The sequence below is a fragment of the Fundulus heteroclitus genome, chromosome 2, assembly GCF_011125445.2.
Source record: "Fundulus heteroclitus isolate FHET01 chromosome 2, MU-UCD_Fhet_4.1, whole genome shotgun sequence".
Lineage (NCBI taxonomy): Eukaryota > Metazoa > Chordata > Actinopteri > Cyprinodontiformes > Fundulidae > Fundulus > Fundulus heteroclitus.
Window position 1 is genome coordinate 5198625 of NC_046362.1, and position 23892 is coordinate 5222516.

The following is a 23892-nucleotide window of genomic DNA, read 5'->3' on the forward strand; positions in this document are numbered from 1 at the left end:
TTTTATTGCCACATTTAAACTGGTTGATCCACTATGCAGAGGTACTGCTTATAAGGGCGAGTTTACCTTTAACCCTACAGACTGACCAAGTCTGAAAAGAGGAAACGTTTCAACAAAGAAGAACCAGCCCAGAGGACCTGTTCAATATTATTCTTTTTTTTTTAAAGTTGTAATATATGTATAGTAAAATGTTTTATGTATTTCCATCCATCTATTGTCCATACCCGCTTAGCCGTGCGGGTTGCAGTACGGCTGGAGCTTATCTTCAGTGGTCATTGCCTGACAGGCTCGATACCACCTGAACAGATATATTTATGTATTTTTTAAGCAATCCACGCATAAAGTATTCTAAATAAATTGTTTTATTCTATTTATTGACTTTTACTTGAAGTCGTACATGGGTTTTCTAACCTCCAACCCATTCTATGAATAAAGACGAGGAAATGCTACTGAAAAATTACAAGTTAAGTTTGATTTAATATTAAATTAAGAGTTAATGTATGGAACTCAAAATCAGTATTGTCATCACTGATCAATGTAATAATTAATTTAAATACTTCTGTCCGTTTTTTTTTTCCCCCTCTTATGACAGTTTGCCAGTTAGTTTTCTGCCCCTAACAACAGCATCACAAACCTCCCGAAATCCACCCCTTACTTTCTGATTCCCCATGAGCGCCCACTGAAGGGTTACGACCACGATGCCATCTCGGGACCATATCTGTACGTAACGTAAAGGATGCGTCGGTGTCCGCCGATGGCAGGTGAGTCCTCGGCCGTCCGCGCCACGCATGCACCGCTGGAGCGCACCGCCCTCCTGCCGTCGGGAAGAGCAGAGAAGAGGAGATGAGAGGAGCAGACCGGAGCGCAGCGTCAGGAGTCACGCTACACGCGGGATGCGGTGGGCGATCTCTGCGGCTTGAATTCAAATTTATTGTAACATAATCCGAAAAGTTTACCTCCTGCGAGAGCCGAGAGCAAAAGAAAACCCGCATCGGAAGAGGCGACCGCCTCAGACGTATTTGTGGCGGTGTCCCCGTCCGAGCTCCGCAGTTTGCCGACTGGAAGGAACGCTCCGGAGCCGATGTTGTTGTCAGTCTAAGGGGAGAGGGGAAAGGCGCAGAAGAGGAGGGGAAGATAACGAGATCGTCTTGCACAGATCTCCTACGTGTCGAGCTTGATGTGGAGGTGAGTGTAAATGTGCTGTTTGTGGGATGTTGGCTGACCACTGGGAGCGAGCTCAAAGTCTCAGGTAAACCAGAAAATAAAACACGTGGCTGGTCAGATGACACTACCAGCACCCTAACGGGGCTCCTTATGGGGCTCCGCGCGTCCAGATGGAGACCGGGTAAGAACTTTTCTACCCGTCAGGCTGCAGCCTCTCCCAGAGCGGGCGTGCGGGGCTGCGTGTCTGCCGCCGTCTGTAGCGCAAAAGGCCGAAGTGACTCTCGGAGAGAGCGCGTCCAGTTTCCGTTTCACCCCAGAAAGCCGGAGACAGCAGCAGTAGACTACCCAGGGGTTGTTTGCACATTGGAGGCATCGCTTACCTGAACACTTGTAACTTATGGTCCTGTTTTATCTGCGGTGTTAGGTGACTTTATGAATAAATGGATCAGTTATCCAGCAGGTAATCCTGCCACACTTTGAGTTACTCCTGAAGTGTAATAATCTTGCCCGAGATGCACTCTGATAAATGTGGCTGCAAAAGATGGCAACAAATCTGAGCAACACATCAAATAATGATTAATGCACAGAGGCTTGCAAAAGTATTCATATGCTTTTAACTTTCTACATTTGTTCACATTACAACCTCGGAGTTCGTAATCTTTGGTCCAGATGTTTTGCATGGTTTTTAATTTCTTTCCACAAATATGGGTTCTGAAAAGTGTGGCATCCAGGCATACTCAGCGCCCCTAAATCAATACTTTGTAGAACCACCTTTTGCTGCAGTTCCAGCTGCAAACCTCTTGGGGTATGTCTCTACCAGCTTTGGATCTAGATCTGTAAGTTCTTCCTCGCAGAATAGCTAAAGTTAGTCAGACTGGAACATCCCTAAAAAAAAAAAAAAAAAGATTCTGCAAGCATTGCCACAAACTTGGTATTTAGCTCTGGGCTTTGACTGGGCCATTATTGTACATAAATAATCTTTCTGTATATTTAGGTTTGTTGTCCTTCTGAAAGGTGAACCATTTCCTCAATCTCAGGATTTTTGCAATCTCTAACAGCTTTTCTCTGTCAGGATTGCGCTGTGCAGCGTCCCTGTCCCAGCTAAAAAGAAAAAAAAAAAAACATTTTCCTCAACAACTAGTTTCAGTTTTTTTTCTGTGTCCTCCACACAGCCTGTGGCAGACTGTAAACTGGACTTTTGGCTTTTTTCCTAAATGGTTTCCATAAAGCTGTGTATGTCTATTAAGGCCAGATTGGAGGACTAATATCTGTCCTGTTGACAGGTTCTCCCATTTGAGTTGTGGATTTTTGCAACTCCTCCAAAGTTACCTTGGTCCTCCACTACTCTGGTTAATGTCCCCCTCTCCACTCTATTTAATTGGGTGGTAAAATCATAATGCAATGGATTGAAGTATTTTTTGTTGTTGTTGTAATGAAAAAAAAAAAACTGTAAAAATTTTCCAGGGTATAAATACTTTTGCAAGTTAGCAACTATTTTTTCATATATTTTATTTAAAAAAACAAAACAAAAAAGAAAACTGTGACTCTAACAACTGTAAAGGTGCCTCGTGGCACGTGCTGGAGTCAAACTGTAAGAACGAGACATCTCTGAATGCAGGCTTTGTCCTTAAAATCGCCACAGAATTGCATCATCTGCCAGAGCTGCTCACGTCCTGTGGTGCAGATGTCAGCTCCATGGCCCATCTGAAAGGCCTGTAGCAAAACAGCAGCTCATTACAAGTGCAGCAGCCCTGGCTGCCTCTGGCGGGAGGCTGCTGGCTCATTAGGGGTCACTGCAGGGCGAGACTCACACTATGAGCCTCTGCTTGTTACCAGAGCGGGCGGTGAAACCTCCGCTTTTCCAGAAAGAATTCACTCTTGCCGACAGATGAAAAGACGAGCGTGGCTCGGCCTCACACTGTATCTGTGCGTGGTGTCGGAAACTATTCTCATTTTGATTTTCCCCACAGTTAGGAAATCAATCATAGGTTTAGGAAGAGTGTTTGAGCCAGCGCATATAAAACGTACGGCGCTTCATCAGCGTCCTTATTTGCTTAGTCTTGTACCCAAAGTTTAGCAGGAGGAGATTTCTGGGTTTACAGATAGTACTGTTTCTGTTGTGATTGTCACTCACTGACTCAGAGGTGTGTGACAAGGAAAATCTGGAGTGAGACAGCAGAGAAGACAGGGCCGACCCACAACCCACATCCATCTCAAAATAGCTCCCAGAATTGTGCTGTGCATGGTTCTATAATATTCCCATCTATCAGTTCAGCATGGTTTATACGCCGTTGTCAGATTCCTGGAGCCTATTCTTTCTGCTATGGTGCCTCAAATGCTCATGTTGTTTCAGGACTCTAATTCACTGGATGCTCTTTGATTTTTTGCTCTTTTCTCAATATACAGATAAAAGGCTGTAAAGTAGTTTATGCACGGCCAAAAGCGATCTTTCCCAACCTAAATCAAGCATGTTTGTTTGCGTAATAACCGTCAGACAGCAATTCAATTTGAAATAACCTCGACGTAACTAGCTGTTGGACATGAGCTGAAGTCATAGGACGTTCAAAGGACTGATCCACAGTCACTTGGTGTTTGGTAAATATGAGGTTTAATTTAAACAGAATATGGGGGTAAACCAAAACCAAGAACCCTGGCATGGGTAGAGGTACAATTTTGGAAGTCTGTCTTTCACATCTGTTCTTATCTGTTTGGAAGCAGCAGAACAATACAGACATTTTCTGTCTCATGTCTATGTAAATGTTAGCTTTGGCTGCCTGGCTCTCAGCCAGCTGGCAGGATAGCAGTCAAGCTCTTTACTTCTCTCCATGGCGAAGGAGTCTAGACCTGTGGTCTGCATGACCTGTGTGGGTGTCCCTTAAGGAATAAGAGGAGGCTACATTAGTCCAACACACTTGGGTATTTGGAGGGAATGACTCTTTCAGATCCCAGACAGGACCCTATCTAGTAAAATAAATGAAGAGTTACTCGCTCGATCGAGCCACAGAAGGTTCCCCAGTTGATAAGGGAACACGGTGTCATTAGGAATCGCACAGAAAGTTTCATCCTAGAAAGGCTTAAATAAAAAAAAGAACGGTTTCAGGAAGTACAGCAGGAAAAAAAACAGAGTTCTCCCTTTGAACAGTCATGCTTGAACAATTGGTCTGACCGGAGCTTGACAGCATGGTGAGGCTTGCACATCTTTCTTCTCTTTGTGGTTTTTATTCTTATGTTCCTGACATTTCCTTGAGATGTCCAGCTTTTCAAAGTTCACCGGCTTCCTGCAACTTCCTGCCACATCTCAGTTTGTCGCGTACCATGTGCTGGCAACAGAAGTCTTAGTGTACCACTAACCTAACTAACTTTATCACAAAAAAAAGGAAGTCTTTCTAAACAAAATGACGGGAAAATCTTCCAAGGTTTTTGTGCTTGGTTTGGTGGGTTGCAAATGCCCAAAAATGGATACATGCTGAGAGTCACCTTTGTGGTCATTTGAGTACAATTATAGAATCCACATTTGTGAGTCACAGTTGTCAAGGAACATCAAGATTTTATGAACATCATTTCTGTAATATTGCAAACCACTGCTCTATAAACAGAAAACAGACACATGCACAGGCACCATGTAAACTTTATGCACAGAAAACCTCTGGAAGGGATTTGAACCCAAGACCATCCTTATCTGAGTCAGTTGTGCCTTAAGTCACTGACTGTTGCATTAATGCAGGCTTAGAACCAGACCTCTTGGTGGTGAAAATAAGAAAATAAGACAAGCCTTCCACTCATGATCTCTTAATCACTTGGTATTAACAGTGGCCTTTTTAAGCTTCATGCCCAATGTCAGTATCATATATGAATATCTTTTTAAATATTGTTCTATTTCATTGCAAAAAAAAATCTATTTAGGCTACAACCTTAAAGTTGTTAGATTTTCAGTTTATGGTTTAATACCATTTGATGTAAATTTGAATATGGAACCTTATCAACACATGTATTCAATTAGTTCTTCTGACAGAAGCTAACCCGTGGCAGTGGATACACATACCGCAGAGCACAGAAACAATTACTGTAGCCGAGTGCTCGCTTTGCCATCCCTGGACATAATGGTTACGCCTCACGAAGCAGCAGATTCCAGTTCCGGCTGTGAGAATGAGACAGAGACCTGGCCAGAGCTACCTAAATTGGCGGGCATATTTATTTTCTCACTGCTAAAAAAAATAATTACAAGACCCTTCGATAAAATGACTCATACAGTCACATTTCATCTGTATTGAACAAGAAATTGAATTATATTTAAAAGGGTAGACTGTACTGTATGCTCATGTAGAACGGGAAGCTGTCCTTCACACTCCGCTATGTAAAGGCAACAGAATTAAGCCTGGTAGTGAACAGATACGTTTAGTATCGACTGTCAAGTCTAGTTCACTTTCAAATGCCGTAAATGTTCTATCTCGAAGGGATAGTTAAAGTGGAACTCACCCCTGTACCAGAGCCTTACTCCGCCTAAATCTCATACTTGAAAAATGTGCCGAGAGGAGGCGGTGCACGGCGAACCAGGAAAAAGGTTTGGGTGAGGGCTGTGTGTTGTCTGGGCTACTCGTAAAAACTAAATAAATGGTAAACAAACTAACTAAATGCTAAGCTAATAAATCGCTAACCTGAAAAATCGATAGAAGGACCACAAAACTCACTATTCAAACTCCAACTCGATATGGCGGCACAAGACGGAGCTTTATTCATACACCACAGCGGCAGAGCTACTGACGCGTCAATTTCTGCAAATGACATCACAACATCTTTTGTACCAATAACCATATTAATTTGAAATTCAATGCAAGACACCTGTTGAGGGCGTCTCACTAACAGTTTTAGGCACAAAATCCGGATTTCAACAAATATGCAATCATTTTTCAAAGTTATCACCAGGATATCACCAGGATATGTAGACAGCCCTATAAAACATCAATGTTAACAGTTTATTAGCAAAAAAAAAGTTGATTTAGGGGTTAGTTACCCTTTAAGTACGTATGGAGTGAACTTCTGTTTAATATAAAAATAGTTAATATATTGCCTGCCATTAATATCTTACCCGCTGTTAATTACTTCCATATTGTCTTTGTTTAGTATCCAAATTAGTTGCTCATGAAGATTGAATACGCTAGCTGGTCCAAGAAGGCCAAATTGGACTTCTACTGTCTTAAAATAACTCCAATGGCAAAAAGATTACATATTTTAATGCAAATTCTGTTTTATAAAGCTCCATATTGAGGGTTATTTAGACAGGAATTTTGTAATTTGAGGAATGCTCCATAGAGGCAAGATAAGATAATCCAAGAACAGCCTGGCCTTTTTACTGTCCACAACATAAAATGCAGGTGTTAAAGTTAAAAAGGTTGACAATATACATAAATCCTGCTAAATGGAACAACCGCATCCTCTGCTGTTTGGTCTGCACCTGCACTCGGTAGTACCAGTGGCAAGGGATTCTATGTAGTCCTCAAAGCAACGACTTCACTGCATTGAGGTAACATAGTCTCAGAAAAAATAATGTTAATAAACTCCTTAAAGAGTATAAAACCTAACCTAATGGTAGTTTGTCTTTAATATTGATAGCTTTATGCTATTTTCCGCTGTCTATTTTAGGATTCTGCATTATATTGATGCTAAAGCTAGCTAAAAAAGCAATGTGGTGTCTTTCCAGAGAGAAAATGTGCTGTGTTCAGTTTCATCTTTTTTTCCAGACTGTAAGGATGTATCAGGCGAAAAACTTTTTGATATTATATAGTAAACTGTGGCAATTTGGATTCTAGTTGCTAGAAACCATTGTTATAGAATATATTTAACTGTTATAAATAGGGGTGGGTACCAAAACCCGGGGTCTACGTGGACCGACAATCTTCAGCGGTCCTCTTCACGGTATTTTTAAGGTCGTATTAAATTTTTCAGGGACACTTCAACACCAACAACATGAAACAGGAACATGCTAAGGGCACTGGTGGGTGGGGCTAACGTTCTGCTCTCACATGTTCACCTGGTTTACTTTCATCAACACTGCAACTTGTCAGACCCCACAACCAATTTTTTTATTCAAAAGCGACAAGCAATGAATCTATTAAATAAAAAAGATAAAAGTAAAAGCACCGAACGTTTTAAGTTTACTGTCTCTTCAGCAAACCGCGGACGCAGCTGTGAGCCCCACCCACTTTGAACAGTCAGTCCGTGCTGAAGTCAGAGAGAGGCGTTTGTTTCCCCATTGAAACGAAGTCACGTATGAGCAAAACGTCCACTAGATTACAAAGCAAATATATTGTAAATATAATATTTAACGGCTAATGGTATTTTTATTCTCTGAAACTGTTGCACTTATATAGATCCCTCCCTGTAACTGATTCACACACAGCCTCTGTCATCTATTCACTTCACCTCATCCACTGCGGGTGCCACTGCTAACTTTTGGTTAAAATCGCTAATATAAAAATTTTGTAAATGTAATTTGGATTCAGGTCAAATTGTATTTAGTACTTGAAATTATTTTATAAGTTTCCTTTTTTGTTTTGAGCATATTTAGAGCGGTTTTAATAATTTTCTGTCTCGTCAATGTTGATATTCCATTCTCCTACAAAATACATTTTATTCAAGATAGTATTTTAGCCTATTAATAGTATGTTTTTACTGCTCTACTTCTATAAAAACATATTTATTTTGTAGTTTTGTTTGCTTTTTTTTCCAAATGTTCAAAAAAATAAAATAAAACAGTCAGTGATCATTATTTGTTTTTTTTTTTGCCCTTTTGTTTAATTTGAAAAAATATCTATAATGGTGCCAATAAAATATCGGCTGTATAAGGAGTAACGTTAAGAGTAGTAGTAGCAGCGATAAATCCTTAATGATAGCCATTCCTAGTTATAAACATAAAATGCAATCTTGAGAGCGACGGCTTCGATGCTCTAAAGCTGCAGCAGAGAGTTTTGAGAAAATTGAAGATTTGGTCAAACACACCTCACAGGTTCATCCCCCTTGTTCACTGCAAATACTGTATCCCCTGTGTTAATTAACCTTAACCATCTTTTCTTTTTGATAGTTAAGTTTATTGTGTCTTAACATTTCGAAAAATGTTTTTTTGTGTGCGTTTCAGCCCCAACAAAAATAAACAAATAAATTGAAACAAAATTGAAATTGGTATCAGCCAATGAGAGCGAGATTGGCGCATCCTTTTCTTTTTGATCTTTAGCTTTTAAAAACAAACCAAACATTTAATTTATCTGTTTTATGGGTCACTTTCTCAATGTGAAACGCAGGGCCGCTACGGCAAAGGGACACCGATGATTGCAACAGCATCTGCACAGGTAGTCCCGGCACTCACTCACTTCATTTATTTGTGAAAGGTTACACAAATGCCAGAAATAATTGTCGCTCTGCCTCCTGACTGTACTCTGTGGTCCCCAGAGTCCTGCCATGTTGATTTTCTGAGGTGGTGCAGGTCGTGAGTGCCTGGGCAGCTGGGGTCTGCGAGGTGTGCGTTGAAATGCAGGGTTGCAAGGCCCGGGAGAATGAAGCCATCTTCAGCGACAGCGGGATTTGAGCTTTTGTCTGTGCTGAGTTGCTGTGGAAAGAAGTCTTAATGTCAGCACGGCATCCGAGTGACTGAGTTGCCAACTTGCTTCCTGCCCGGCTGTAAGAGTCAAAGAATGGACGATACGTTACTTACAGCGCGCTTTACATCTCAGTCAAGATTAGCACAGGAAGGAGATAGAACGCTCCTGGCATGAATCCAAACTGTATATTCATACTCTCTGAGATGCATTGATGTTGCTGTCAAGTGCTCAGCTGGTGAAGCCCTGCAAAGCAAAGCTGGAATCTAATATTTATTAAGAGCAGAAGGATGACGGGTCTTAGGCTGCGGCAGGGATATTAATCCCCACACGATTAACATAAGGTCCCCTCTCCTATCGGAACACACTACCTGTTGTAGTAAGATCCTTTCTATTTCACCCTAAATGCAGACAGCAGCTGTTGAAGTTAAAGTTACTTTTAAAGGCTGATTTTTTTATTTTTTTAACTAAAGGGGGAGAATGATTGAGGACTCATTAATTCCCAGGGAACTGTCGGAAAGACATAATTTAGCTTCAATTTGCAGCTTCTGCTGTAGGTACATTTACTTCAATTTCGCATCCATTTTCATTTGAAGAATCCATTTACAATTTCAGGTAAATCACCAGCATTGTAGTCAACCTCATCTAGTAGATAGAAATGTGACAGGCAGCCCTCACGGTTGTGGTCATTATGTCCTAATAGACAGCATAAATCTTGCGGAAAAAAAAAATTGTGAAACATTTTATACTATGTTTTTGTCTCCTTACAAATTTCTTCTTTGTTCAGTTTTTTAACCACCTAAATGTTTTGCTTTATTAAATGAGTCAAATGAATTAACCTGATTTATTTGAATGTTCCGATTAGTCCATTCAGTAAGGGAAAAAAAAAAAATTGCTAAAAATATTGTAATTGCCTCTTGTAAATGACTAATGCCGACTCTTTTACAGGATTGCTGTAATGCACATTGCATTGCTGTACAACCCACATGTGGTTTAGCTTAAAGATTTTGTCTGACCACTTTTCCCTATTTTGTGAAATTTTTGACATAAAAATCTAATTTTGACACTAGCTAAATAGTTAGTAGGCGATAGGTAGCCGAGAACTGGCCTAGGGTTGCCGCGGGGCAGCACCACTCCAGTGTAACCACTTCTAAAAGGTAGCTGCTGATAGGAACTGCAGACATGAGGGGGTTTTTGAGTCACAAAAATATGAAGATTGAGCTGACTGAGCAGCCAAATTCGCAGCAGTCTCCTGGTGATTGGTCTGTTTTTATTTGTTTTAAAATTTGTGAGGTTAGTTATTTATTTTACATTTTTATATTATTTTATTATTTGATATTCATTTTCCATGGCATCGTTGTGTTTAGATATTTCAAATATCAATTCAGTTGATCATTATAACCTAATGGATTATTTATGCCTAAAAGTATGCTTGCAGCATGTTTGTCAGTTTAACATGAATTTGTGGAGCATCTCTGAACTAAAACTGGACTTGACGCAAGGAGAAGGGTGCTACTTTGGCATCAGCAGACAGATACTGATCAGGTTGTGTATATTCACATTTTTCTTTACTGTTCCCACATTGCATGTCCAATGTTTTCACATATTTTCAACAAAACAAATAAGCAAGGACCATCAAATAAGGCATGGATTTTGTTGATAAAAAAAAAAACCATACACTTCCCATATCTTCATACATCTCACTGTGCTAGGAAGCACAAAGATGAGCATCTTCACAATCTACCTCACAAGGTAATTAAAAAAATGTGTTTTTGACCTTCTTACCTTTGTCATAACTTGTCCAGAAATGTTAAGGATATCCCTTGATTTCATTTATTCCTGTTCATTTATATCTATTTTTGGTGGAAAAATATAGCTGAGAGAAGACTTTTAAGGTCACCAGCCGATGGCTGCACATTCATCTTCAGGATTTGTCATTCCCAGCCGCGAATTTCAACTTTAAAAGTGAGCGAAACACAGAATAAGCAGCCACCAACACCTGCTTCTGGTTCATTGTCATCTGCATCGGGTTGTACTGGGAGTTCCTAAAAATTCCTCCTTCACACTTCTCTTTGTTATTGAGCAATACCAATGTATTTGTGACAGGGCACAGCAAAGCCAGGAACAAGTCTCACCGGGGCCATTTTGAGTTATTTACAGATTCTGAAAGAGTGGAATCTAAGGTTTCCAGTGATGTCAAAGTTGTGGAAATCAACAAAGAATTTAAGAATATATGACCATTTTAATGGTGGCACTCAGCAAAGAAGATTAGTAAGAAAACAGGCCTCAACATGTCTTTAGAATCACCACCAGCCAGGTGGGTGTTAAGAAAAGCTGTTAATTTGAATTACCTTGCAGACCTGGTAGCAACACCACCATTTAAAGCATTGAGGTGCTTCCTCATAACTTCAACAAGCATGTTTTGCAATAAGACGAAATCACTATTTTCTCAGAAATGTAATTTTTTTTTACGCTTTTCTCAGTTTGTGCTCTGCCGACTTGTTCCTACTTTTACCATGACGCGTGACATTTGAAGAACTCAGCTTTTTATGTATGCTGCTTATGTGTAAAAATACCAGGGCACCATGGAATTTAAATGTAATATATATATATATATATATATATATATATATATATATATATATATATATATATATATATATATATATATATATATATATAATTACTTTTTTTTCTTTTTTTACACCAATCAGGGATGCAGAGTAAAGCAATCGGTGGCCTGCCCACAGGATGATGCTGCCGTCATGATTTTTTTATACCCGCACCACAGAGTTTCAGAGTAGCAAAAGCAAAAGTGCTCCTTCTTGTAAGTGGGGGACCAGTGTTGGAGCCTTCTTTCAGCCAGCTGACCGAGAGTCTGAAGGAGCAAGGGGAGTAAATTTATTTTCTGATTGCTATTAAAGACGAGTGACCAGTGACACGTGAACTACAGTCTTAGAACCGTGGATTAGACTGAATCTAGAGACCATTCTGAAAGTCTTCCTAAAAAGTCCACACTTCTTTCAAATTACTATTCATTCGTCCTGTAGTAATTCTCTTTTACCCTATTGTATTTGACTTGACTCATACCGACTTCCTCTGTGAGAGGTTCATAACCCCGTTCCCATTATTCTGCAGAAGGAGCCTTTGTACCAAGAGCTCTGAGAGAAAAGCTTCTACCTTCTCGCTGAGTCTCAGATATGTGAATCCTGCGGAGGTTTAGTCTCCAACTGTTAGAGAGCAGACCATGAGCCATTTATGCAATGATTCCTCAAACACATTCGTTCATTACCACTGTGGCTGGACAAAAGCCTACAATTTCTTAACATAATAAACAAAGAAGGGACATGATGCAGGGACATTTTAGCCTGAGCAATTAGAAGAGTAATAAGCTTTAAAGATTTAGATGAAAAAAATGAAATTGCACCTTTTGAAACAGTCTAAACTGTGTGGAAATCATGGGGAATTTTAAAATCACAACCACAAAAAGAAGTTATTTTGACACTATGAGGATATAGTAGATTTGTTTCTTTGCACGCTGGGAGTCTGTGCTTTATAGCTTGATCTGAATGGACTTGACAGAAGCACTGGCTGCTCCTTCTGTGGGAGGTTATGTTTTTTTTTCCCAGTTTGGGGGGTGGGCTTTCCAAAATTCTGCAGCTGAACTGGAATAAGAAGTCTATTTTACTGCACCAGTTTCTTTGTGATAATACGAGCTGAGTGGTTCTGAGGCCTGGCTTACCCAGTTCTACCTCAGAGGGCTTTAAAAAGACCTTGCTGCTTGTTCACGAGTAAACAGTTGTGAATGATTTTTGCCGTGATAGCTTTTGGCCCGCTACATTGCTGCTACCAGTGCATCAGAAACCAGTGCTAGAGGACATGTCTTAGAAATGTCAAGGGCGCTGACAGAACAGCAACATCTTTCCTACTGAAGACGGGTGAGCTGTCTTGCTAAATTCTTGAGCTAAAGCTCTTCAGATATAAACATTCAGCCATGAGCAAAACTTTAGAAAGTTTAGAAGCACTGGGTTATTGTATTTTGGGTGGAATACACTTTAAAGAGAGTGGATTTTGCCTGCTTTATTTTCCTCCCTGAATAAACTTACATGCATTATTGGTGCTCATTTAGAACACTATTATTATACACCTTTCAGAGGTTGTTTTCACTGTGCTGAGGATACATCCACAAGGACATTATTATTCTCTTGATTCTATCTTTTCAAGTGGAATACTGAAGTGATTAACATTAAAGCATTTTAATATTAATGCACTGAGAATGTAGTTTATATGTATATCTATCTATCTATTATATATATATATATATATATATATATATATATATATATATATATATATATATATATATATATATATATATATATATATATATATACTTTTTTCATGATAAAGATATGACACCATAAATGTCTACGCCTAAGTCACACAGAGTTGGAGGTTTGAGAATCAAAAAAACTTGGAACATCAGTCATTATGAACAGCATTTAACATTTCTGTCATTGACATCCTTTCGGTCTGACAAAATATTTTTGATTTACCAAGAGTGAATGAAACTAACTGAATAGTCTGGTAATTCATGCTGTGAAGTGGCTACATACCAAACATCAACTAAAATATATGTGTGTATAAATTTTAAATACTTTATGTCAGAATATTAACGTTTTAATGCCTATTTAAACCTCCCATGCGTACATACCACGATGTGGGAAAAAAATTTATTATGAGTTTTTATGTCTTAAAATAGATTACAGAAATATTTTTTTTTCTGTTCTTTGGATTTATTAACTGTCGGCAAAAAATGCTTCCTTTTTCTTCAGTTTAAAAATGATCAATTTGAAAATTGTTCAAAATATTCAGAAGCTTCCACAGGTTGTTAGATGTGGCTTTGTATGCAAGAGAATTGTAGAAGGAACACTGCCGATAATCACTACTGTACCAATGTGTTTGTAGATTTGTTCTATAACTATTGTTATATCGCCTTTATATTGCCGATATTGCCTTTTCTCGAGAAATGCAATAACGGCATTTATTTGTTTTGTAAATTTTAGTTTTGGCTTGTTACACTGTGTTTTTATTTGGACATTTTCTGGACTTCTGTCACCCCTCAGCCATTATTCATCAGCCCAGTTTACCTCTATCCACCATCCTACCCCACATCATCTCCACCTGTTGCCACTAATTAGGTTGACTCACTCCACCTCTCCACCAGCCTTCATAAACCCTCCTCTGCCAACTCTTCGCCACCGGAACATCTCTCTCACTCTGCCTCCCTCGCCCTCACCGTGTCCTGCCAACTGACTTTCCAAGTTGCCCATGTCTCCATGCTGCCGGTTCCTCTGCAGCCCCAAACGCCTGCTCTACCTGCCCCGGTGGTTCCCTGGTTTCCATCGCCATATCTGCTCCGCTTTGAGCTGCCCCCTCCGGCCTCCTGCTCATCACCGACCGCCTGATCCTGCCACCATTATTCTCCTGCTCTAGCCTGGTACTGTCCATCATCTGTTTCATCTGCCACCATTCATCCTTTTAAATAAACTTCTAAATCGTGCTTCTGTGTGCGGCTGAACCTCAGTCCTTGACTGTCATGAACTTACTGCTCATGTATGGATGCATGTATGTGGATGATGAGGCGGTAGCACAGAATATTTTGGGATGATCGTAATTTCCTCCCACTCTCTCGACAGCAATAGCATGAGTTCTCAGCCACTGTCAGAACCTGGTGTGGGTCCATTCTATGCACTCAGAACAATCAGTACCAACACATCTGCACGTTTGGTGTTGGGATTTTTTCCGAATGAAGTACAAAACTTCTGCGGTTGTTTTATGAAAATCAGAGTTGCTACTTTGAATAAAACTTGGTGCAAGTAAATACACGTCATGATTGGATTATTTGATTTTGAGCCCATCTAAACGGTGCTTTCGGAATACTTTCTTTCCTTTTAATCCAAACACATTTGAATCAGAACAGGGAAAGTTGGGCATGTTAATGTAGCTCCTGTCAGTAACTAGCTAACAGCCGCATTAGATGAGCTATCAGACTAAGGTTAAGGCTTGGATATAGTCGTGCTTTGGGGTGCAAAGCACGACTATTGACAGCCCACGTGCAAAGCGCTGTCAGGGTTTCCTCACTTTGAAACGGAACAAACGTAAGATATTGTAATGAATTACCCCGCTGTTGAGCTCCCTGGTTTTGTGCCATGTCAAATCTCGCATGTTACTTATTTTTTGAAGAGTGACGTGCACCCTATCTTTAGAAGACTTAGTTTGATCCGTGCTCTCTGTGCCGTTTACTACTCTGCTCGCCTCCATCTCGTTCAACTCGCTCTGCAGCCAGTCAGCCAGCCAGCATTAACCATGGTCTGCAGGTGAGGTAACGGCTCCGCGACAATAGCGAGTGATGCATTAATCGTGCAACACAACGAATCGATGATGAAATTCATTGTGCTAAAATTGTGCTTTTAAAACTGGGTTTCAAAACCACAAAGTTCATTATAAACTTAAACACAGAGACAGAAAATCCAAAATCTATAAAGTGGGGTAGCAAATTTCCATAAGCATCCCAGAATGTTTAACAGAACAAAATATTTTTGCTCCACTGACCCGTTAGCTGAAAACTTGCCTAGTGTCTCAGGCTGGATTTTTTTCCCCGGTTCTTAAAAAAAGGGCTTTCAAATTCTGTTAACCTTGTGCAGATACTACTTGAAAAAAATAAAAGCCTTAGCTCAAGGTTATTTTCTAAGATTATTCAAATGTCTTGCTACTTTGAAGGAATGTCAAGAAATTAGCTCTTAGAACTTGTTATTATCGCTTATGTGTGTTCTCTTCAAATTTAATTTAAAATTTTCACAATACAATGTTGTTATTTGTGTGATGTATTTCATCCGGTTTACATGAGAAACTATCTGTTTGCATGTATGTCTTATGGTTATAAACCTAAAAACAGCATTGCTCCCTTGTCTTTCACCAACAGACCACGCAGATACCAATCTGCCCAGTTTAGTTTAGTAACGGTAGCAGTTCATCCCCATGAACTCCCGGCCTATAGCTTCCAGTGTCTGTAACATATTTCCACTTCTCTGCTGAGCCACACAGTTTGTCACACGGTGACCTAGCCGCTGTGCACCCAGGTGACCGTGGTGTGTTTTCTACACACAGCTTCAGCGTTGTGAAGCAGATGCTGCTTGTACGAAAATGTCAAAGAAACAGCTGCATTCTGTTTGTGTGCTCCGGCTAACACATTAACCTTTTGCTACTACCCCGCAGCTTTACGGTTTGTTTCTTGTTCAGGAAACATCTTCAACATGCTCAGGCCACACGGCACCGATGGGTTGGCCATATTATCAGATTAAAATGTTTGATTCCAAAAAAAAGTTTAGAGTCCATCGCTGAAGCAGATTTTTTAATTTAAAGTCACCCTTTGCTTTACACTTTTCTCTTCCTGTTCTCAGAGTAGTTCTTAACTAAAGATAGAATATTTAACAACTTGTGTTCGATCAACTCTTAATGCACTCAGATTAAAAAAAAAATGCTTGAGTTCCTCTGAGGCTCATTTGTTAGATTAATAGTAGCTTTTTAAAATAACAACCTTTAAGCAGATATTAAACATACTTTTCATTAAGCCACTATTTCTTTATTAAAAATAATTTTATTGGTTTGATAGTGTTCTAATCTGAGCTGCATTTGTTAAATTGGCTGTAAGTGGAAAATCATCATAATTAACAGAAATAAAGGTTTGAAAACATTAGTTTGTAATTAACCTACATAATGTGTTTCACTTCTTTTTTTGGAGTTACTGAAATAGATTAAAAGGGCCTAGTCACGTACTACGACTTTACACGTTTCTATCCCAGTAGCTTACTCTAACCACGTAGATCGGGTTGGTCTTCAACCACGCTGAGTTGTCACTTTCATGCGAGGCATTGCCGAACGGGTTGCTGATGCTTACAGTTGCTGCGTCAATTGTCGCCATCTTGCTTTCTGATAGATGTGCCAATGGCGCAACAATGTTTATGTCTGCTCATCATGCCTGGTGCAAAATATTTCTCAGGCTCAAAAAAGACTAAGTAAACACCATCAGGACGAATGCTTGGTGTATATTGTTTTATTTGAAGATGAATATATGACTAGGGCCTTCTGACTTTTCAATACGATTCTAATTGATTAAATATGACTAAATTCGTGTTTATTTCATAGTCTTTGAAACCTGTTATTGGTTATCTGAATAGAAAGAACAGAGTTTCACTATTCACACTGTTTTATCTTCTGGCTTTAGTTTAGAATGATCTGGTACAATTCTGACAACTCAGATGTGGATTACATTGTGAGCTGATTAGATTTCTTAAAAGCCCAAGTTGCCCTTTTCTCAAGATACAATCTGGACGTCAATTTCTGTGTTGTCCAAGAGAGACAGCGAGGGGAAAAAAATCGAGCGAAGAACATTTGCATATCAATCATTTTGGCATATATTTTATAAATAGCTTCTTCTTCAGATGAGGAAAAAAGATAAACATTTTTTTTTTACCAAAAGCTGTTTTATATTTTAAATTTGACTCATGAACATTCTTTTATCTTTAAAGATTGCACTGGAAGTTTGGTGTGCTTGCCTACTCTACCAAAGGTTAAAACGAATCAAAAGAAGATGGTTAATTAACAGCTGAAATGAGCTTCGCTGACAGAGAAATAAGACCAGAAGTTATGTTAAAAAGTTGGAGTGGTGGTTAAAATAGTCTGCACAACTATGCTGTCATGCCATAGCTCTTTTTTTTGTCTTCACACCAGCTGTTGATGAAGGCAGAGACCAGCTTTGATCAGTGAGAGTAGGTGGAACGAGACTGACGGTGCAGATGTGGACCTGAAGGCGACTCCATCTTCCTGCATTATTTATTTTTCATAAAAGAATTTTGATTCGTTAGAGTCTGAAAACTCAAGTGTTGCTGGATCTTTGCCTTTTAAGGTCGAACGCATCAGACTCAAGAGTTCCATTAAAAATAATCATTAAAGGTGTTTTTTTTTTAACTCTAATTCATACCTGTACCAATCACATGCCAGTGTGTGCAGAAATCAGCAAAAACTCACCCTCTTGGAGACAACGATAATTTCTTTTTGCTGTCTCTGCTATTGTTTTTATGTTTCAGTTTTTATTTATTTGTGTTTTTATTCATTTGTTTTGTAAAATTAGATATTTCCTTCTTGCTGTAGCTTTAGGTGAATTTAAATTTCCCGTCATAAGTGCTTATGCGATGACATTCTTTCATGTTACACTGTATTGTGTGTCTTGCGTGTGTGTGAATGACAATAAAAGTCTAACTTTGAATGTGCTCCAATGTTTCCACTGCAGTCAGAGTTAACATTCCTCAGTAAGTCGTTAAAGTTGAAAAAACTCCCATTGACAGAGATGCAAACTTCAAATGTCAGCATTTGTTCAGAGCGCCCAGGGAAGAAAACTCAAATGGCACAGTTGATGCACCTGCAACTGAAGCTGTTTATTGTTTCACTAATTCATCAGGAGCAACCCAGACAACACAGGTGCTCCGACAGGAACTACAGGTGTGGAGATTACTGCTGGAGGTGTTGATTCATTGGAGGCTTGCAGCTCAGTCATACCAAAATGGTAAAAGCGCTAATGCATGCTTTTTAAAAGTTGTTTTTTAGCACAGATGGATATTATTTCTACCAAGAAACTGCCACACAAAAGACAGAGACCATAATATAGAATTGTCTCCAACCAAAATTAAACATTTTCATTGAAGTTTGAAGTTGTACAACAAACACACTGACGGCATTTAGATCTATGAAGGCACTGTATCTGACACAAAGTCAACATCTTGACATTTAGCGGTTGAGCGGAATATTCAGCTTACGTGACAGGATGATCTATGGTGTTTGTTTGATGAAAAGGAGACGAGATTTTAGTAATATTTCACACTATGAAAAGTGTTTTTTTTCTTTGGTTTGCGTAATGAATTTGTAGTCTGTGTAAAACATTCCTGTCCAGGTTCAACTAGTCCACATTGGCAGGTTTTATGCTTGGAAAACTGGAAATGTGTTTTTGTCTGCTTTCTATTGATACCGACTTATGCCGGATTCAAACGGCAAGAAAATTAGCCTGATTTTTGCCCTTATCTTCCCTTTGCGACAATCTGATTAACGTAATGGCTCTTAAGATAATCTTCTGAGATATTCCTTCAATGTGCGGTGTGTTAAGAATCATCTAGTCTACTCAGAACGGCGACGGGATTATCAGACCTCAGATCAGGGATGTTTAACATGTTAGATGGTCTTGACCTGGTATGCTAACGTGTGATGTCCTGCGGACAAACGAGCATGGCGCCTCTTTAATGTGACGTGTAGCCAATCAGAAAGTGAGGTGATGGAAACAGAGAGGAAAAACTTACTTCCATATTATAGCGTAGCAAGTGGAGCCCCTGTTCCCGCTGTCTCCACTCGTTTAACCAACGCCTTTTCTTTTTCTAATGTTTTTTTTTCTGTTAAAATTTGTCCACAAACTATCGTCATTGTTCTCCCTCGTGGGCCATGTTTATTTACTCTGAACTGACGTTTGATCTCGAGAGGTTTTGAGAGATTTCCCATCTGACATCTGAACGTATGTGACAGAAATCTGCTCATGTGTGATGTGCTGTGCTTGACGTGTGACCGGACACAACACACTTTACAAGCAAACCTGTTGTGTCTAAGATTTTCAAGCGTCGCGCGTTCGTGTGTTATAGAGGCTCATAGTATGCGCACAGTACGCCCAGGTATGTGGGTGCCTTAAGGGAGTGTTTAAATATTCCAAAATATTGCAGAGATGTTATTAAATCTCTTTCATAGGTGTTCAATTTAAAGAGTACCCCAAATGATTCATTTAAAAAAAAAATAAATAAATAAATAAATAAACGCAAACAGACAAATATACCTACTGGAATTTGGATATTTGTAAGCCAGGAGTGCTATTGCCTTGTGTTGGAAGAGCATATAGGCTCATTGTATGAAAATGGGCAAAAGGGAAATTTTTAGATTGTCTTATTGTGAAAAGATTTTCATACCAAATTCATTTATTCATTCACTGCCAAAGGAAAACAAAAGCCGTTTGTGCGTCTCAGGGAACCCATATATAAGCAATATAGAGACTAAAATGTAGAAGTCATCTATAAAAGCAGGATTGTCTCCACACATGGTTTTGCTTTGTTTTTGATTATTACATTTTATTACTAGGTATGTAGCGCATGCTTGTATATGTGGCTGTACCTTTGTGTGTGTACCTGAAAGACTATTGGTTGATCTGTGGCCTACGTTCCTGTGGTCCAGTCATTACACTCAGTTGTTTTTGTAAGAAATGACAATTAAAGTCATTGAAAATTATGGAAAAAGGTTTTATCTTGTCTATGGTTTTGCTATACAGGAAAGTAACACTTCAAGTTACTTTACTAATTGACTGCTGAACTTTGGTTTTCAAATAATAAGGACACTATACCTTCTGTCATACTCTTGCTTTGTGCTTTAAAACAATTATCCACTCTTAAAACTCTTATTCGGTATTTCTTCCCTTGTATCGCTACTGAGTGGTTGAAACTTTAGTATCGTGATAACCCTATGTTATGTTAATTAATTTTGTTTAAGCAATGTCTTGCTATGCTAGAATGGTAAGCCATTACATTCTGTAGTTTTGTCATAACAGTTATTTGTCGTTTTAGTATTTTCTGAGAAAAAATTCTAGAAAGTAAAACAATTAAGTGAGCATCACCCAAGAGTAGTGATTAAATGTATTTGGTCAGGGACAAATTATTTTTACAAGCTCTCTGAACTTGACTCTCTTCTTTAATTAACAAGCTTTTTCCCACTGGAAGAGATGACCTTAATGTTTGCACCAGTTGACATGTAAGACTGAAAAATGTCAGAATGTGTCCAATATCTTGATAAACTGGGGATGGGACCATTTCCTTATAAGATACAATAGACTTTATAAGATAAGTCTTTATTCACTCATCTGTTGTTACCCCTTGAACTAAAATTCTGAATTATTTAAGTGTATCTCACTGCTCTGACCTCGAACTGTAATTAGTTTAATCCAACACTCATCTTCATGGTATACTTTATTGGGCAGAACGTGAAAAGTGTTAGAGAGGGTGTGAAAACATTGGTCCTGTAGGATGGGAAAACTGGGAAGACAAGGAGAGAAGATTAGAAAAACCTTTGTGAAAACAGGCTTTGCAGAAGCTGTTAGTGCTACCTTGGAGAGAGCTGTTGTGCTTTGGGGAATAAAGAGACTGGAGTGGTAGAACTTGAGGGTGGGGACGCAGGACTCTGGAGAGACTTGGCGAACAAATAAGACAGTGAAGAGGAGAGGGTGGAAAGAGAGGAAGAACACCTGTGTGCAGGATTGATTTAAAAAAAAAAAGATGACAACTTATTGTCTGGCTACTCTTTGCCATCACAACCAGTGTTGGTCCCACTTCTCTGAGAACCAATTATCTCCTCCTGCACGAGATACTGAGATCATTTAGGCTTGGTGGCGAAGGCATCAGCAGAGCGCCCTCATACACGAACAGGCGCGTGCACGGCAATGTTTACATGCTTTAGGAAGGTGAGTGTGGCGATATGGTTCAGTCCGGGCTCTCCGCATGGCGCTGCGTGCGAGTTTATTTCCAGGCTGATTGTTTCACGGATGAATTTCTGTCTCCTCTCTCAAGCTTTCTCTCCTCTCATTCCAATTCACACCTGCACCTCTTCTCCATTTGTTCTCCATCTTTCTTGGCTCTCTATCAGGTTTCTTTGTTGCTGTTTTATTGTTGTTGTTGTTGCTCTCGCCTCTTCCTTTGCCGACTAAACCTTGGCTGTTTAATAGATTTTCACAGTGCAAGAATACAGAGTAAAATAGCGCCGTTTTATAGTATTAAACACAGAAGTTTAAAACAAGATGTATAAAACAATATAATTGTTTTTTAAACAAAGCAACATAAAAACAATATTCCCTCTGCTGCCAATATAATATCACCTCCTATTGTTTAGACTTGACCCAAAATATAGAATACATTTTTGATCAATTTAGTTCAGTTTTAATCAGTTATTGTGCAGGAAATTATGCATTTTTCCCTCTTTAAAACAGGTCTACAGGTGTTGTAATTGGCTAAGTAGTCAGTCTATTGATGCAGTTGGTTGTAAGAATGATGGATGGAGACAATGATTGTCTTATAGGTAAGGACCATATGGTCTTAAAACTATTACAAGATTTTGTGGTATTTATTGTGATAATGATAAATGAATCACGAATACTGCTCTAAAATAAAAGTACCCATCATTTGATACAATAAATCAGTATACCAGTTACATTAGGTAGTGCAAAATACAATAATTGCTTTCATGGCTTTTGCTATACGGATAAATATTGATGCACTGACAGACCAAAGAGTAGAAAGAAATTGTTGAAGCAACAAAATAAATAATCCCAGCCATGCTGTGAGTTTTGGGAGTTTGGAAAAATCATACATTTGAATTTATCATTAACAGGATAAATCGAAATTCTTATCATGATACGGTGACAGAAATATTTCCAGACAAGGTAACTTGGCTGTTTAAACAAATAAGGCCACTGCAGCTACCAACATAATCTGACGTCTACTATAATTATCCATCAACATAAGTTTTTGGTTTTATTTTATTTTATTTTTTGATAAAAGTTTCTACTGCTCCCAAATTGTTGTGTGTGTGAGTGTGTGTGTGTGTGTGTGTGTGTGTGTGTGTGTGTGTGTTATACTGTATTATGGGTTTACCAAAGCACAAAGATCTTGCAGGATATGCCAGATAAAACTGAGTCCACTGTAAAGTGGAGATTATTGTTGAATGTATTTTGTGAATATGAAGTAAAAAGTTTGGATTTTTATTGACAATGTGAGTGTTATTCAGCCTTTGCAGTGATGCTCAAAGTAAAATAGAAGTAAACAAGAGACTGCGTTGGCTGCTGCAGCTCCCTGTTTTCTCTGCGAAGAGCTTCTCAGTTGTTCAAGTCCTTGACCTTGCTGCCATCCCAAATTATGTTTCTATTGTTACATTTATTAAAAACAAGTGTGACTTTTTTGTTGTTGCTGGAAATTGGGGTTGTTTTTCAGAGAAATAGCTGAAATGTTGTACTTTGACAATATGAATTAATACTTTTTTTGGTTAATATCTGTTTTTGTAAGAAATGCCATGCTGGAAAATAGAAATAGTTTTATAAAAACTAAAGCTGGATTTGTAAAAATACCAAAACTGATTTTGTTGATGCTCCTTGCCCCTGTGTGGAATAAGTTTTCTTTCACTTCCTTTTTTAACAAAGCAGATACTTTGCAGTTTACCTGAGGGGTGTTGTTTTGTTATTCTATTTTTTGTTGCTTTTTGTCTTTGGTGATGATCTAAATTGGGGAGCATCGATTGTTAAGGTTTCTTACTCTAAAGGGGTTCTGCAGAGTAGGGCTAGACGATAATTCAAAACAATATATATCGATCGATAGACTTTTATCAATGATAGAAAAAAGGGTCAATAAAAAGTTCAATGGAATAATAGTTTTCCTTCCTTTTACATTCTAGCCTATCATGTAGGTTAATATTACAGTCATTACATCCTCCCAACCAATCACAAACACAGACCCAGGAAAGCTCTGTCACCAAGCTCCGCCCCCTTTAAAGAGATCAGAGAGCACTCATTCTTTTAAAGGAGAAGTCCGGTCAAAATCAGAATTCAAACCGCTGAAAGTACTTTAAATATAAAACTACTACATACTGTGCAAAAAATTATACGTTTTTTTAATTATGAATAATTTTCATTTAATCATGTTTATGTGGAGGAATCCGTCTTGGTCAAGAATAGTACTGTCACCTCCCATTTTTTGACGTCACTCGGCGGACCCGCAGTTGAGCAAGTTTCAACGCTCTGTTTGTCACGGCGCACTATTTTCCAAGATGGCGACGACTGGTGCTCTGTACGAAGCAGAGAGTGATGAAGTACTTAGTGACAGTGATGGGAGTTCCGTGGAGCTATCATCATCTGATAGCGATATGGATTTTTTTAGAAGAGTTTCTTGACAGAAACCGGACTTTTGACGGAATCCAGCGTACCTATTTCCAGTGCAAACTCAGTCGGGTCCTACAG

The 23892-nt window shown here is 38.9% G+C and overlaps 1 protein-coding gene across 5 annotated transcripts in view; it reads left to right on the plus strand.

Moving 5' to 3' along the window:
- The first annotated feature begins 821 nt into the window (after window positions 1-821).
- The window catches only part of mgat4c (mgat4 family member C), a 211557-nt gene continuing 188486 nt past the window's right edge, over window positions 822-23892 (plus strand). For all 5 annotated transcript variants that reach the window (XM_036146155.1, XM_036146132.1, XM_036146143.1 and 2 more), the window contains exon 1: window positions 822-1185. The gene's annotated coding sequence lies outside the window, so the exon portion shown is untranslated. The remainder of the gene's footprint in view (window positions 1186-23892) is intronic.